This window comes from Oncorhynchus mykiss, chromosome 12 (genome assembly GCF_013265735.2).
Source record: "Oncorhynchus mykiss isolate Arlee chromosome 12, USDA_OmykA_1.1, whole genome shotgun sequence".
NCBI lineage: Eukaryota > Metazoa > Chordata > Actinopteri > Salmoniformes > Salmonidae > Oncorhynchus > Oncorhynchus mykiss.
Genome location: NC_048576.1, coordinates 69,192,701 through 69,206,936, shown reverse-complemented (window position 1 = coordinate 69,206,936; position 14,236 = coordinate 69,192,701). Strand labels below are relative to the sequence as shown.

General features: G+C 45.2%; 1 pseudogene; it reads right to left on the bottom strand.

Moving 5' to 3' along the window:
- LOC110538150 overlaps positions 1-9,271 on the bottom strand; it is a 31,535-nt pseudogene extending 22,264 nt beyond the window's left edge.
- Between the last annotated feature and the right edge of the window lie 4,965 nt (positions 9,272-14,236).

Here is a 14,236-nt window from a genome sequence, read left to right as displayed (position 1 = left end):
GGTAAGCGTTACGAAGGTCCAACTTAGTGAAAAACCTGGCTCCCTGCAGGATCTCGAAGGCTGAAGACATAAGAGGAAGCGGATAACGATTCTTCACTGTTATGTCATTCAGCCCTCGATAATCTATGCAGGGGCGCAGAGACCCGTCCTTCTTCTTGACAAAAAAAAACCCCGCTCCGGCGGGAGAGGAGGAGGGGACTATGGTGCCGGCGTCAAGAGCTACAGACAAATAATCTTCGAGAGCCTTACGTTCGGGAGCCGACAGAGAGTATAGTCTACCCCGGGGGGGGTGGTTCCCGGAAGGAGATCAATACTACAATCATACGACCGGTGTGGAGGAAGAGAGGTGGCCCTGGACCGACTGAACACCGTGCGCAGATCGTGATATTCCTCCGGCACCCCTGTCAAATCACCAGGCTCCTCCTGTGAAGAAGAGACAGAGGAAACAGGAGGGATAGCAGACATTAAACATTTCACATGACAAGAGACGTTCCAGGAGAGGATAGAATTACTAGACCAATTAATGGAAGGATTATGACAAACTAGCCAGGGATGGCCCAAAACAACAGGTGTAAAAGGTGAACGAAAAATTAAAAAAGAAATGGTTTCACTATGATTACCAGAAACAGTGAGGGTTAAAGGTAGCGTCTCACGCTGAATCCTGGGGAGAGGACTACCATCCAGGGCGAACAAGGCCGTGGGCTCCTTTAACTGTCTGAGAGGAATGTCATGTTCCCGAGCCCAGGTCTCGTCCATAAAACAGCCCTCCGCCCCAGAGTCTATTAAGGCACTGCAGGAAGCTGACGAACCGGTCCAGCGTAGATGGACCGACAAGGTAGTGCAGGATCTTGAAGGAGAGACAGGAGTAGTAGCGCTCACCAGTAGCCCTCCGCTTACTGACGAGCTCTGGCCTTTTACTGGACATGAAGTGACAAAATGACCAGCGGAACCGCAATAGAGACAGAGGCGGTTGGTGATTCTCCGTTCCCTCTCCTTAGTCGAGATGCGGATACCTCCCAGCTGCATGGGCTCAGCACCCGAGCCGGCAGAGGAAGATGGTAGTGATGCGGAGAGGGGGGCAACGGAGAACGCGAGCTCCTTTCCACGAGCTCGGTGACGAAGATCAACCCGTCGCTCAATGCGAATAGCGAGTTCAATCAAGGAATCCACGCTGGAAGGAACCTCCCGGGAGAGAATCTCATCCTTTACCTCTGCGCGGAGACCCTCCAGAAAACGAGCGAGCAAAGCCGGCTCGTTCCAGCCACTGGAGGCAGCAAGAGTGCGAAACTCAATAGAGTAGTCTGTTATGGATCGATTATCTTGACATAGGGAAGACAGGGCCCTGGAAGCCTCCTCCCCAAAAACAGATCGATCAAAAACCCGTATCATCTCCTCCTTAAAGTCCTGATACTGGTTAGTACACTCAGCCCTTGCCTCCCAGATTGCTGTGCCCCACTCACGAGCCCGTCCAATAAGGAGAGATATGACGTAGGCGACACGAGCAGTGCTCCTGGAGTAAGTGTTGGGCTGGAGAGTAAACACAATATCACACTGGGTGAGGAACGAGCGGCATTCAGTGGGCTCCCCAGAGTAACACGGCGGGTTATTGATCCTGGGCTCCGGAGATTCGAAAGCCCTGGAAGTGGCCGGTGGATCGAGGCGGAGATGGTGAACCTGTTCTGTGAGGTTGGAGACTTGGGTGGCCAGGGTCTCAACGGCATGTCGAGCAGCAGACACTTCCTGCTCGTGTCTGCCTAGCATCGCTCCCTGGATCCCGACGGCTGAGTGGAGAGGATCCGAAGTCGCTGGGTCCATTCTTGGTCGGATTCTTCTGTTACGGTGCGTGAATGAGGACCCAAAAGCGAATTAACTTAAACAGAGCTTCTTTAATTACCAAACATAGGTAGGCTCAGACGGACCGGCAGATTCCGACAGGACAAGACAAGGTTACAGCAAACATGACGACAGTCTGGTTCAGGCATGAAACACAACAAACAAGAATCCGACAAGGACAGGAACAAAAACAGAGAGAGATATAGGGACCTAATCAGAGGGAAAAAGGGAACAGGTGGGAAACGGGGTGAATGGGTAGTTAGGAGGAGACAAGGCACAGCTGGGGGAAAGAGGGGGAGAAAAGGTAACCTAACAACGACCAGCAGAGGGAGACAGGGTGAAGGGAAAGGACAGAGACAAGACACAACATGACAGTACATGACACTTCTTACCCATGCATCTAGTTTTAACCTATTACTTACAGCAGCTACGGTGCTAATAAGTGAACTGGTCAATCCTGCATCCCCCCACCACTCCCTTGCTAATGTTGTTATTTAATAACAGCACCGTTTCTTTACTGTCACCATGGTCACAGGGGGAGAGTATTTGTTGTTATAACGCTTTGACCTGTGAGAGCTGGTAACCATGGAAACCCTTTTTGAAAAAGGACTCACCAGAAATGTTTATGGGTGTCATCACTTCCCTGGTCTCCTTCTGTTCCCCCTTCTGTGTTTTTGCCCAAGGCTTCTGTGTCTGGGAGGTTGTGTTGCATTGTGCCAGTGTGGGCATGGCACGACCCAGAGAGCCAACCGGGAGACTGAGGCTGGGGCCCAGCCATCTCTGTGCTACATCTAGGACTGTCAAATGGTACAAAGAACCAGAATGGAAGAGATCTCTGTTTGAAGGGTTATGTAACATCAGTGTGTTTATGTTATTTATAAAACACACTGTGCCAGGTCACTTTCAAACACTGGACTAACATTGGACTAATGACACTCCCTAGATCCTTTTCACATTTGTTTTTAAATTATGTGCAAAGACAATTTCGTGCTCCAGCATCATTATTCTTAGTTAGTTTGGCCTGGGTAAGGGAAGAACCCCCCTTTGTTGTTATTTTATGTTTACAGAATCATTGAAACACTGTTTTTCTTTCCCAAAATGTATTTTGAAATGATGAAACAAATAGTGTTGGTATAGTAGTAGGGTCATTCCAGGAAATGAGTCCCTTCTGGTGACCTAATGAAACTCTTAAGGAAATGTTCTCTAAAGTTGTGGGAACATTTGTTGTTAGCTGAGTTTTGGATAGTCTAACTTGGAGAGAAAATAAACTGTTTTATATCACCTAATTTGAACATTCTGTCATGAAGAGCACATGTTCAACTTAATAAAAATTGTGTTTTCCCATCATAAGAGGTTGAATAAAAAAATTACTCTAGTCAGTGCATATTAAGTGCCAAATATCGGGGTTAACCACAACAGGGTATACCATTTAATATGGAAGCTTGTTGTGTGAAACAGAGAAGGGCACTTGAAAGAAAGCATTTTACAAAATGTATTTTTTTTAAAATAATTTTAGCCTGTTCCTATATGGGTAACAGGTTTGACATGTTATGTTCAACCCACTCAGTTTTCCACCACAAAACACCAGAAAATGGCCAAAAAGCGTAGAAGCAGCTCTGCTTTTACACTATGATTTGACTATTAGATATTCAATGTTTCTTTTCAAAAACATCTTTAAAATAAATAGTTTCACCATATTAAAACGAGAGTTCAGTTCACGTAACAGGTTATTTTTTTTTTTACCTTAAAATTAATAACTAAATCATGTGAAATAAATAATCATCTTCAGAAATTAATTTGTTAAAGCAATAAAATAACTAAGGGCTTTACAATGATGGTGAAAGTGGGGTTAAGTGGGTTAGAATCTTTCTTGAAGTCACAGAGGGTGCACAAATGGAGATCTAAAATTCAGAAGTCTTTATTCATTTAAAAAAATATGATTTATTGAATTTTCCATGTGGTCTATATTAAAGGGCACTTCATTTAATTTAACAGTCTTTTAACATTCAATATTGGTGCACAATTTCTACTTAAAATATCAAAGAGACAAAAAAGGGACTCATTTCATGGAAGGACCCAGTACCACATTGAATGTATTATACACTATGTCATAATGAGAAATAACACATTTAATATTAAATAGAAATCTGAATGTAACAGTCCAGCTAAAGATTGCCCAATCCAGGAGGTATTAGATTGACATGACCATACATTCAGTTAACTCTTAAAGGCTCGCATGTGTTTTTTTTTTGGCTAGGGTCAGGAATGTGAGTCATATTAGGCACTACACTGACCCCCTCTGTAGTTGGGAAGGCCTCATCTAAACCATGCATGTTCCAAAACACTTTGTATTTAAGTCCAACAAAACAAAAACATTCTCTAGATTCCAGCTAGAACACTTGATGATAAATACATAATTGTACACCTATACAGTATATGATATGCATATTTCATGTATTTACACCCATTTTGGGTACAGTACAAATTATTTAATTGCAGATCAACCTGTTCTGCAGACTCTCACACTGAGAATCTACAAACGGCTGCTGGGGAGACTAACTGTCCCAGTCTCTCCCTTGCTCCTCCACTGTGACCAGACATACGTCACATAAAACATGCCCCTGTGCTGAATACCAGAGTGTTCTGGGCCAGTCGGGGCCATCCCATCTGGCAGGTAGCAAAGACATGCCTGGGTAAGTGCATGACTGGGTAAGACTCCTGAGAGAGCCTATAGGAGGGCCCTATGTCCCTGTTGTGTCTGTCCTAGCTGTAGGTAAAGTTCCGGTAAAGGGGTGGGGCCTACCTGGCCATGGGCGCACACTCTCCCAGGTGTATCCTGAGCACGCCCTGGCTGTGGAGTCTAAGCAGGTGGTCAAACTCAGCGGGCATAGCGTGCACCGTCTTCTTACTCTGCCTGTCGTCGTAGTAATGGTTGGTGAGGGGCTGGTGTCGGAGGGGGTGTTCATTAAAGGGCCAGAACCCATAGAGATGCACGTTGGTGCACAGCTCCAGCGCCAGGCTAGCCACGATGAGTCCTGTGCTGAGGCGTACCGTCCGCAGGCCCTGGCCCTGCCAGAAGTGCGCCAGACTCTGTAGGTACTCTGGGTTGAGGAAGACAGGCCGCAAGGGGCTGTCAAAGTCCTGGATGGTGTAGAGGGCCCGCAGAGACACAGGCGTGTTGGGGCCATACGAGAAGGCTGGCAAGAGCATCAGGGAGTCGCCATAGCTACGCAGGCTCTCCACGAAGGGCCGACGACGCTCCTGCAGTCCCCCATATCTGAGAGAGGATGGTAATGGAGAGAAAAAGAGAGCGGTGAAGAACAGCTGGAGGAGATGAATTTGACCAGCACCAGAATATATGATCAAGTAATTTCTTAATCCACCATAAAACACCAGGTGATAAGCAGTATGAGAAGCCCAATGAACTCCGAAACTCACTTCTCCATGAGGATGCTGGGATTAGCTGTCACCAGGTCTGTCTTGTTGCCCACGTCTCTCTCATAGCCGTTCTCCAGAGGAGGGAGATTACACCTGAGAAAGGGAGACATAGAGGGAAGTGGTCAGTGAATTTGTTTCTAACAATGTTTGAGAGGAAAGGGTAATTATTGTGGAGTAATTTTTCTGTCTCACACCTGATAACAAACTGGGCGGAGTCGATTTTCTCTCCACAGCTGCTATTAGCTAGGATTCCCCCATTCCCAACAACAGAACACGTATCCCATGTTGTATTCACAAAAGGATTCTCCTGTAGGCAACACAACATGTGTCATGTCACTCTCTTTCTTAAACACACACTCACACACACTAATCATTGAGGTGACACTCTGGACCAGCTCAACAAACCTTAGCAAAGGTGCTGAACAGTTCAGGGGTCACCTGAAGAGGCTTCCTCTTCTCTCCATCGTACACAACCTTTGACCCCAGAGGAGTGTTGGCCTGTGTCACCATAGCCTTGGTAAGTCCATGACATCTGTTACTCAGAAGAGACCTGAGAACACAACAATAACCTTTTGATTATAAGATAAAGACACAGTATTAAAAGCGAACTGTAAATGAGTCATGTACTTCAAACACACATTTCTCTTATTGTGAAACAGTCTGTTTGATAAGTTAGGTATAAAAACCTACTGGTGATAAATGTAAGAAAATATCAGATATAGGAATACATAAACAAGGCCTCATCTTCATCTTGACATAAATATACAAATTGGAAAGGAATGTTTGTTGAAAAGTATTGTCTTTTAGAATGTCCTTCCTTTCAAGTGTTTTATTCATTTACAAAGCTCCTTACAGTTCTCTTTGGTGTTGTTTGGTGTGGTTGAAGTCTCTGTATACTCAGCTTCCTGTCTCCGCCAGAATTAGCCTGCAGAGACAGGAAGCTGAGGAAGATAGCCTTGAGAAGGGAAATACCCACTGACGCAATGTGTCGCAACAATCTTACATAACGCTGACCTCTACTTGTACTGCTACTAACAGCATGAAGAAGTAAACACTAACATTTCACAGGTCACTTCTCCTGCTTTGAAGCACACTTCCACGTGCTTTGCATCTCATTCTTCTAGGAGTAGTAAGGAAACATCCCCTTTGTTATGGTTAGTGACCCTCACAAAGTGGTCTTTGGCTCATCTTGGCTGGCTTTTAGTGGGGTTCAGAGTCTGGGTTTATAGTGTGGTGATGTTTCACCTGAAATTTCTGAACTTGTCCTCCTGCTTCTTCCAGCTGTGAGAGTAGCGCTCCACCACTTTTTCAGTAACTGTATCCCTTTGACACACACACAGACACACACACACACACCACACAGACACAACACAGAACATGCAGTTATGAACCATGTAATGAAGTTAAGAACAGTAGAGAGACCGATGAGGTGGTTGTTGAGCAGAGAGGATGTGGGTAGTGGTTGTCAGGGCGTGTATCTAGTCTCACCTGCAGCCCTTGCATGTTCCGGAGGGGACTGGCCCAGAGTTCATAATAGGATCTTTGTGGGGGGGTATGCCAGGTTGAACATTGCTATGTACACCAACAGGGACAGAGAAAGACAGAGAGAATAGAAGGATGAGTAGACCTCTGTTTGAACCCAGTACACCACTTATCTTGTCAACGCTTGTATAGCTGCATTGTTTGCTGTTGTATTTGCAGTGTATTGCTTGAGTTTACCATGTTACCTTCATTGAATTAATTGTGTTGATGTGGTCATTTACAGTGTGTTCACATTAAACCAATAGCTGAATGTTGTGCATACTATAAACAACAACCTGGTGAGCTAAAGGGTTACTGAAGGGTAAACACAGCTGTTTAAGCGTGTTTTACTGTTCAAACAGGAAACCCAAACGCTTTTACAGCAGCATTACAAACGGCAGTGCCAACCCCAAATTAACTGAAAGACAAGGGACTTTATCAAAAACAGTCTGAGAAGAAATTCAAGGGCAAGGTCGAGCCTGAACTTACTACATACAGATAATCCCCCTTGAAGTGAGCTATAAAGAGATATTTTAAGAACACACCACAGAGGGTACATGGGTTTCGCTGCTCCACAATGTGACACTCTTGTAGACAGTTATTTATGGCGGGATAATTGTCATATCCTGCAGATGGTGAATGTCAAACAACACTTAGTTCTATGATTAATCTGAGTCTAACGCCACATTCAGACAGTTAGTTTCATCGAGACGTGACTGGGGGGGGGGGGGGGGGGGACGTCTCTCAAGTGTCACTGTCACAGAAGGGCAGACACTAAGCTACAACAAGCCAACAGTGTGTTCATCAAGCGTGTTTTGGTAACAGCACGAGAAGACCTTTTACAGTGACTTCTCGATCTCAATCTCTTGTTCTGTTCCCCCTTTCACTTACTTATCTTCGCCTGCCTACAGGCGACATCTTCCTTTCCCACAGAAAACAGATCACTATTTAAAATCAACGTCTAACAGAGCACACCTACAAGCACATGCTAGGTTCGTATGTTTTTATAAAACAATGGGGTCGAGGGGAGATAAGATCTGCTATAATATTTTTTGGGGTGTGAGTATGATATTTCAAAATGCACCAACGTTGAGCCTTCCATGTGCCTTTGCAACACCTTCCTCTTATTCTACCTACACTGTCAAATAAACAGTTGAGTTCGCTTCAGCACAAGTTGTAAAATTAGAACAGGTTGTTCAGAGTCCATTAATAGTGGTCTGGTTTAAATCCACAGTCAGTTAAAGACTTTGGGATTTATGATCTGAAATACATCAGCTCTGCTGGGGCACAAACAGAAGTTTCTCTCTCTCTCTCTCTCTTTTCCACCACATAATCAGGGTGTGTCAGTGGTTTAGTTAAGATACCCACAGTAACAAGCATTGAGAAAAACCAACCATTGCTCTGAGGAGAGAGAGAGAGAGAGAAGAGAGAAAAGGGGAGTTGGTGGAGGGGGTACCAGTGAACAGGCATAACCACCAACACTAAACATATCATATTTCACCCCCTGCACAACTCTTACCTTGTTCCAGTAGAGCAGCTACTCACACCAACCGATGTGAAACAATCACACATTAAAAGCAAAAGTGTGGAGACTCACTCCCTTCTGTCCTCTCTGTGCCTGTCTGGAGTATATGATGCTAGCTACCACCAGCCAGGCCTAATCCCCCAACCTAGCCCGTGGCTAAAGGCTCCAACACCTGCCCAGTCGAGAGGGAGGAAGTTGGGGAGAAGGGATGTGAAAGGGAGTGGGACTCACCGGTCTCTGAAGACATACCAGACGAGTGCAGTCAGGACAGTCCCCAGGATGGACAGGGTGAGCATAAAGCAGAACAGTCCCCTCATGCCTCTCTCCCCCTACTACGTCCTCTGGCTGGCCCTCTTCTCTCTCTCTCTCTCTCTCTTCTAGTGTCCCTCACTCAGCACTGACACATTAGTTTGTTTTGGCACCTTTCCCCTGTTTCATTTTCTTATTTTTTTTACCTCTCATGCACCCTCCTCCCTCCCTTGCCTTTTCTCCCCGATTGTACTTCACTGCTCACTCTCGCTCTTTCTGACTGGTTAATCTTTCTGTCTCACTCACTCCCCCCTCCTTTTTCACCCTCTCTTTCTCTCGCTCTCTCTCCCACTCGCTCTCTTTCTGAGCGTTTCCAGGCACACCGCTTCTGTAAGCAGGCTATCATATCTCTGTCTGTGCCCTATAAAAATACCTCATGCGCCTCTCTCCTTTCTTTCTCTCCTTTCCCCCCTCTTTTCTCCCTCTCCACTCGGCTCCTGTAGAACTACAATGTCCGTCTTGTCCTCACGCCCTCCTTTACGTAGATTGATGTGTCTTGTTTTCTTTCATCTCTCTTTCTGGCTTCCTCTTTCTCACTCCTTCATTGAGAGCACACCATGCTCTTACTTTCTGTCCACTGTAGTCCCAGAGCTCAAGCTGTTGCTCCTTCTGCATTTTCCAACCCCACCCCTGAGCCCCAGCCTTCTCTCCACTTTCCCCCTCCCTCCCTCCCTCTCTTCCTGTAATATCCGTCCCACCCCCATCCGAACCCCCTCTTCTCTCCCCTCCTCTGCATGTAGAGCAGCCAGTAATTTAATTCCCTGGTACTGAATTAGCCCAGGGTCTGCCTCTTGACTTGTGTGTATGAGTGTGTGTAGTGTATGTACGTGTGTATGTGTTGTGTGAGCGTCTGTTTGGCAGGGATTTATTTTTCCCCTAGCCAATGATGGTCAGAGTAGGCTAGGGGAAGGGGCTATCGGCCAATCAGATCGACGGTTTCCCTGTTCTCTATCTCGTGCCCTTCTTTGACTGCCCCGTTACATATCTGGCTGGCTCTGCAAGTTTACTTTCTAGGTGGTTTGCAGGCTCAAGCTCAACTTTGTTTACAGCATCAGGCATGAGTTATAAGAAGCTATTAATGAATACAACTTTTCTCACCCTGAGAGATGATGAGAGAGAAAGAGGGAGAAAAATATATAGTGCCTTGCGAAAGTATTCGGCCCCCTTGAACTTTGCGACCTTTTGCCACATTTCAGGCTTCAAACATAAAGATATAAAACTGTATTTTTTTGTGAAGAATCAACAACAAGTGGGACACAATCATGAAGTGGAACGACATTTATTGGATATTTCAAACTTTTTTAACAAATCAAAAATTGAAAAATTGGGCGTGCAAAATTGTTCAGCCCCCTTAAGTTAATACTTTGTAGCGCCACCGTTTGCTGCGATTACAGCTGTAAGTCGCTTGGGGTATGTCTCTATCAGTTTTGCACATCGAGAGACTGACATTTTTTCCCATTCCTCCTTGCAAAACAGCTCGAGCTCAGTGAGGTTGGATGGAGAGCATTTGTGAACAGCAGTTTTCAGTTCTTTCCACAGATTCTCGATTGGATTCAGGTCTGGACTTTGACTTGGCCATTCTAACACCTGGATATGTTTATTTTTGAACCATTCCATTGTAGATTTTGCTTTATGTTTTGGATCATTGTCTTGTTGGAAGACAAATCTCCGTCCCAGTCTCAGGTCTTTTGCAGACTCCATCAGGTTTTCTTCCAGAATGGTCCTGTATTTGGCTCCATCCATCTTCCCATCAATTTTAACCATCTTCCCTGTCCCTGCTGAAGAAAAGCAGGCCTAAACCATGATGCTGCCACCACCATGTTTGACAGTGGGGATGGTGTGTTCAGCTGTGTTGCTTTTACGCCAAACATAACGTTTTGCATTGTTGCCAAAAAGTTCAATTTTGGTTTCATCTGACCAGAGCACCTTCTTCCACATGTTTGGTGTGTCTCCCAGGTGGCTTGTGGCAAACTTTAAACGACACTTTTTATGGATATCTTTAAGAAATGGCTTTCTTCTTGCCACTCTTCCATAAAGGCCAGATTTGTGCAATATACGACTGATTGTTGTCCTATGGACAGAGTCTCCCACCTCAGCTGTAGATCTCTGCAGTTCATCCAGAGTGATCATGGGCCTCTTGGCTGCATCTCTGATCAGTCTTCTCCTTGTATGAGCTGAAAGTTTAGAGGGACGGCCAGGTCTTGGTAGATTTGCAGTGGTCTGATACTCCTTCCATTTCAATATTATCGCTTGCACAGTGCTCCTTGGGATGTTTAAAGCTTGGGAAATCTTTTTGTATCCAAATCCGGCTTTAAACTTCTTCACAACAGTATCTCGGACCTGCCTGGTGTGTTCCTTGTTCTTCATGATGCTCTCTGCGCTTTTAACGGACCTCTGAGACTATCACAGTGCAGGTGCATTTATACGGAGACTTGATTACACACAGGTGGATTGTATTTATCATCATTAGTCATTTAGGTCAACATTGGATCATTCAGAGATCCTCACTGAACTTCTGGAGAGAGTTTGCTGCACTGAAAGTAAAGGGGCTGAATAATTTTGCACGCCCAATTTTTCAGTTTTTGATTTGTTAAAAAAGTTTGAAATATACAATAAATGTCGTTCCACTTCATGATTGTGTCCCACTTGTTGTTGATTCTTCACAAAAAAATACAGTTTTATATCTTTATGTTTGAAGCCTGAAATGTGGCAAAAGGTCGCAAAGTTCAAGGGGGCCGAATACTTTCGCAAGGCACTGTACTTTGTGTACAACGCAAAACCCCAAACAATGCATGCAGAGCAGAATTAAGACTATACCTGCTAGTTATCAACATGTAATTCTACAACCACCTAAATGGAAGCAATGCCCACACATTCCACCACAAAGACCTCACCTACAGAGAGATTAACCTAGAGAAGCGTCCCCTCAGCCAGCTGGTTCTGGGGCTCGGTTCACAAACACAAACAGACCCTACAGAGCCACCAACATTTCTCTTCTTTTAATCTTCCACCACTATTCGTATTACAACTATTTACACATTGCTAAAACACTGATAATATAACACTTAAAATGCCTTTATCTTTTTGAAACCTCTTTGAGTGCAATGTTTCCTGTTCATTTCTAATAATTTTGTTAAATATGTTTCTTCTCACTTTTGTTTATTGTTTATTTCACTTGCTTTGGCAATGTGCAAATATGTTTCCCATGCTAGAGTGGTAGAGGGCTCAGGGATGAGTAGTCTGTGCAGTTGAGCTGTGTGTGATGAGAACCTGTTTGTGACATAGCCCTGGAGCCGGTTCAATCACCCGGGAAACTAAAGCAACACCCCCAAAATGACTTAGAGGAAGAAAGAGCAAGGAAGAAAGAAAAAAAGAAAGTGAGAAACAGATGCCTTGAGGAATAATACGGGTTTGTATTGCATCCTGTTGCTTTGTATGAAACCTGTCTCCATCTCTCTCCTGTTCTGGTGGAGAGAGGGGGGAGTGTGGAATACAGAGGCAAAGAGGTGGAGGATAATGTTCAGGGTTTGGCTTTAGGAAAACCGTGGGCACGTAGGCCACACCGAAATCATGTGTATTATACACCATATATTCAAAAGTATGTGGACACCCCTTCAAATTAGGGGATTCGGCTATTTTAGCCACACCCGTTGCTGACAGGTGTATAAAATCTAACACACAGCCATGCAATCTCCATAGACAAACACTGGCAGTAGAATTGCCTTACCGAACAGCTCAGTGACTTCAACATGACAATGTCATAGGATGCCACCTTTCCAACAAGTCAGTTCGTCAAATTTTTTGGCCTGCTAGAGCTGCCCTGGTCAACTGTAAGTGCTGTTATTGTGAAACATCTAGGAGCAACAATGACTCAGCCAGGAAGTGGTAGGCTACACAAGCTCACAGAACGAGACCACAGAGTGCTGAAAATCATCTGTCCTCGGTTGCAACACTTCCAAGTTCCAAACTGGCTCTGGAAGCAACGTCAACACAATAACTGTTCGTTGGGAGCTTCATGAAATGGGTTTCCATGGCCGAGCTGCTGCACACAAGCCTAAGATCACCATGTGCAATGCCAAGTGTCGGCTGGAGTGGTGTAAAGCGCACCACCATTGGACTCTGGAGTGATGAACCACGCTTCACCATCTGGCAGTTAGACGGACAAATCTGGGTTTGGCGGATGGCAGGAGAACGCTACCTGCCCGAATGTATAGATGCCAACTGTAAAGTTGGGTGGAGAAGGATTAATGGTCTGGGGCTGTTTTTCATGGTTTGGCTAGGCCCCTTTGTTCCAGTGAAGGGAAATCTTAACGCTACAGCATACAATGACGTTCTAGACAATTCTGTGCTTCCAAGTTGGTTGCAATCAGTTTGGGGAAGGCCCTTTCCTGTTTCAGCATGACAATGTCCCTGTGCACAAAGCGAGGTCCATACATAAATGGTTTGCCGAGATTGGTGTGGAAGAACTTGACTGGCCTGTACAAAGCCCTGACCTCAACCCCAATCAAACATCTTTGGGATGAATTGGAATGCCGACTCCGAGCCAGGCCTAATCGCCCAACATCAGTGCCCGACCTCACTAATGCTCTTGTGGCTGAATGGAAGCAAGTCCCTGCAGCAATGTTCCAACATCTAATGGAAAGACTTCCCAGAAGACTGGAGGCTGTTATAGCATCAAAGGGGGGACCAACTCCATATTAATGCCCATGATTTTGGAGTGAGATGTTCAACGAGTAGGTGTCCACATACGTTTGGTCATGTAGTGTATGTGATCAGATTTGATCAACAAGAGATAAGTCCTGTCTTTAACTTCCAGGGAAAAGCCCCATTGATTATGAGTAGGGCTCTGTCTTAAAAGCTACCGTTAATCTGGGAAGTTGCCCAGTAGGCTGGACTGTGCAGTCTTAAGCCTCCCAAAACAATAGAGCTCTAAGAGAGGTTCTCCTGGCACATCTCACAGTATGCCCCTGCCCATGCAAAGATCCTGCTCAGTTATATAAGGGCACTAAATGTGCTACATTATGAGTATGTGCAGTAAGGCTAATAAAAGATCATGAAGATCGGTCTGTTAATAACACACACTAGGATTAATAGTGTTGCTAATGTTGGATCTCACTGAGGCAATGAGGGAGCATAAGGGCAATCTGACAGCGCTATTAGCTAGCTCTGTGTAGGCAGGGAGGAAGGTGAATGGGTGAGTTGTGTAGTGTTTTTGTGTAAGATGACTGGTGTCTCTATGCTATGCTAGGCTCATGGATTCAGTGATTTATGTAAGCAGCTGGGCCTCCCATGGGGAATGTTTGCTATGTGTGTGCTGTGTGTTCCAATGGCCTATACCGCTGTACCATCTGGGCTTGACGATGGTCAGGGGGAGGGGTGGATGTTATGTCCTTCTAGTTCCGTTGTGTCATTTCCTATTGCAGACAGAAGAACGGACAGACAGACAGACGGACATACACGGACACACGCCGGCTCTTCTATCTCCTATACACAGATAACAGTATTTCCTCTCAGATAATAATATGTATCCTTTCATGATAGAAGAGGGAGTTCTGGGAAAGCTCTTTCTTCTTCAGACTGTATGAACTATGAACCTTGTGTAGACGCCAG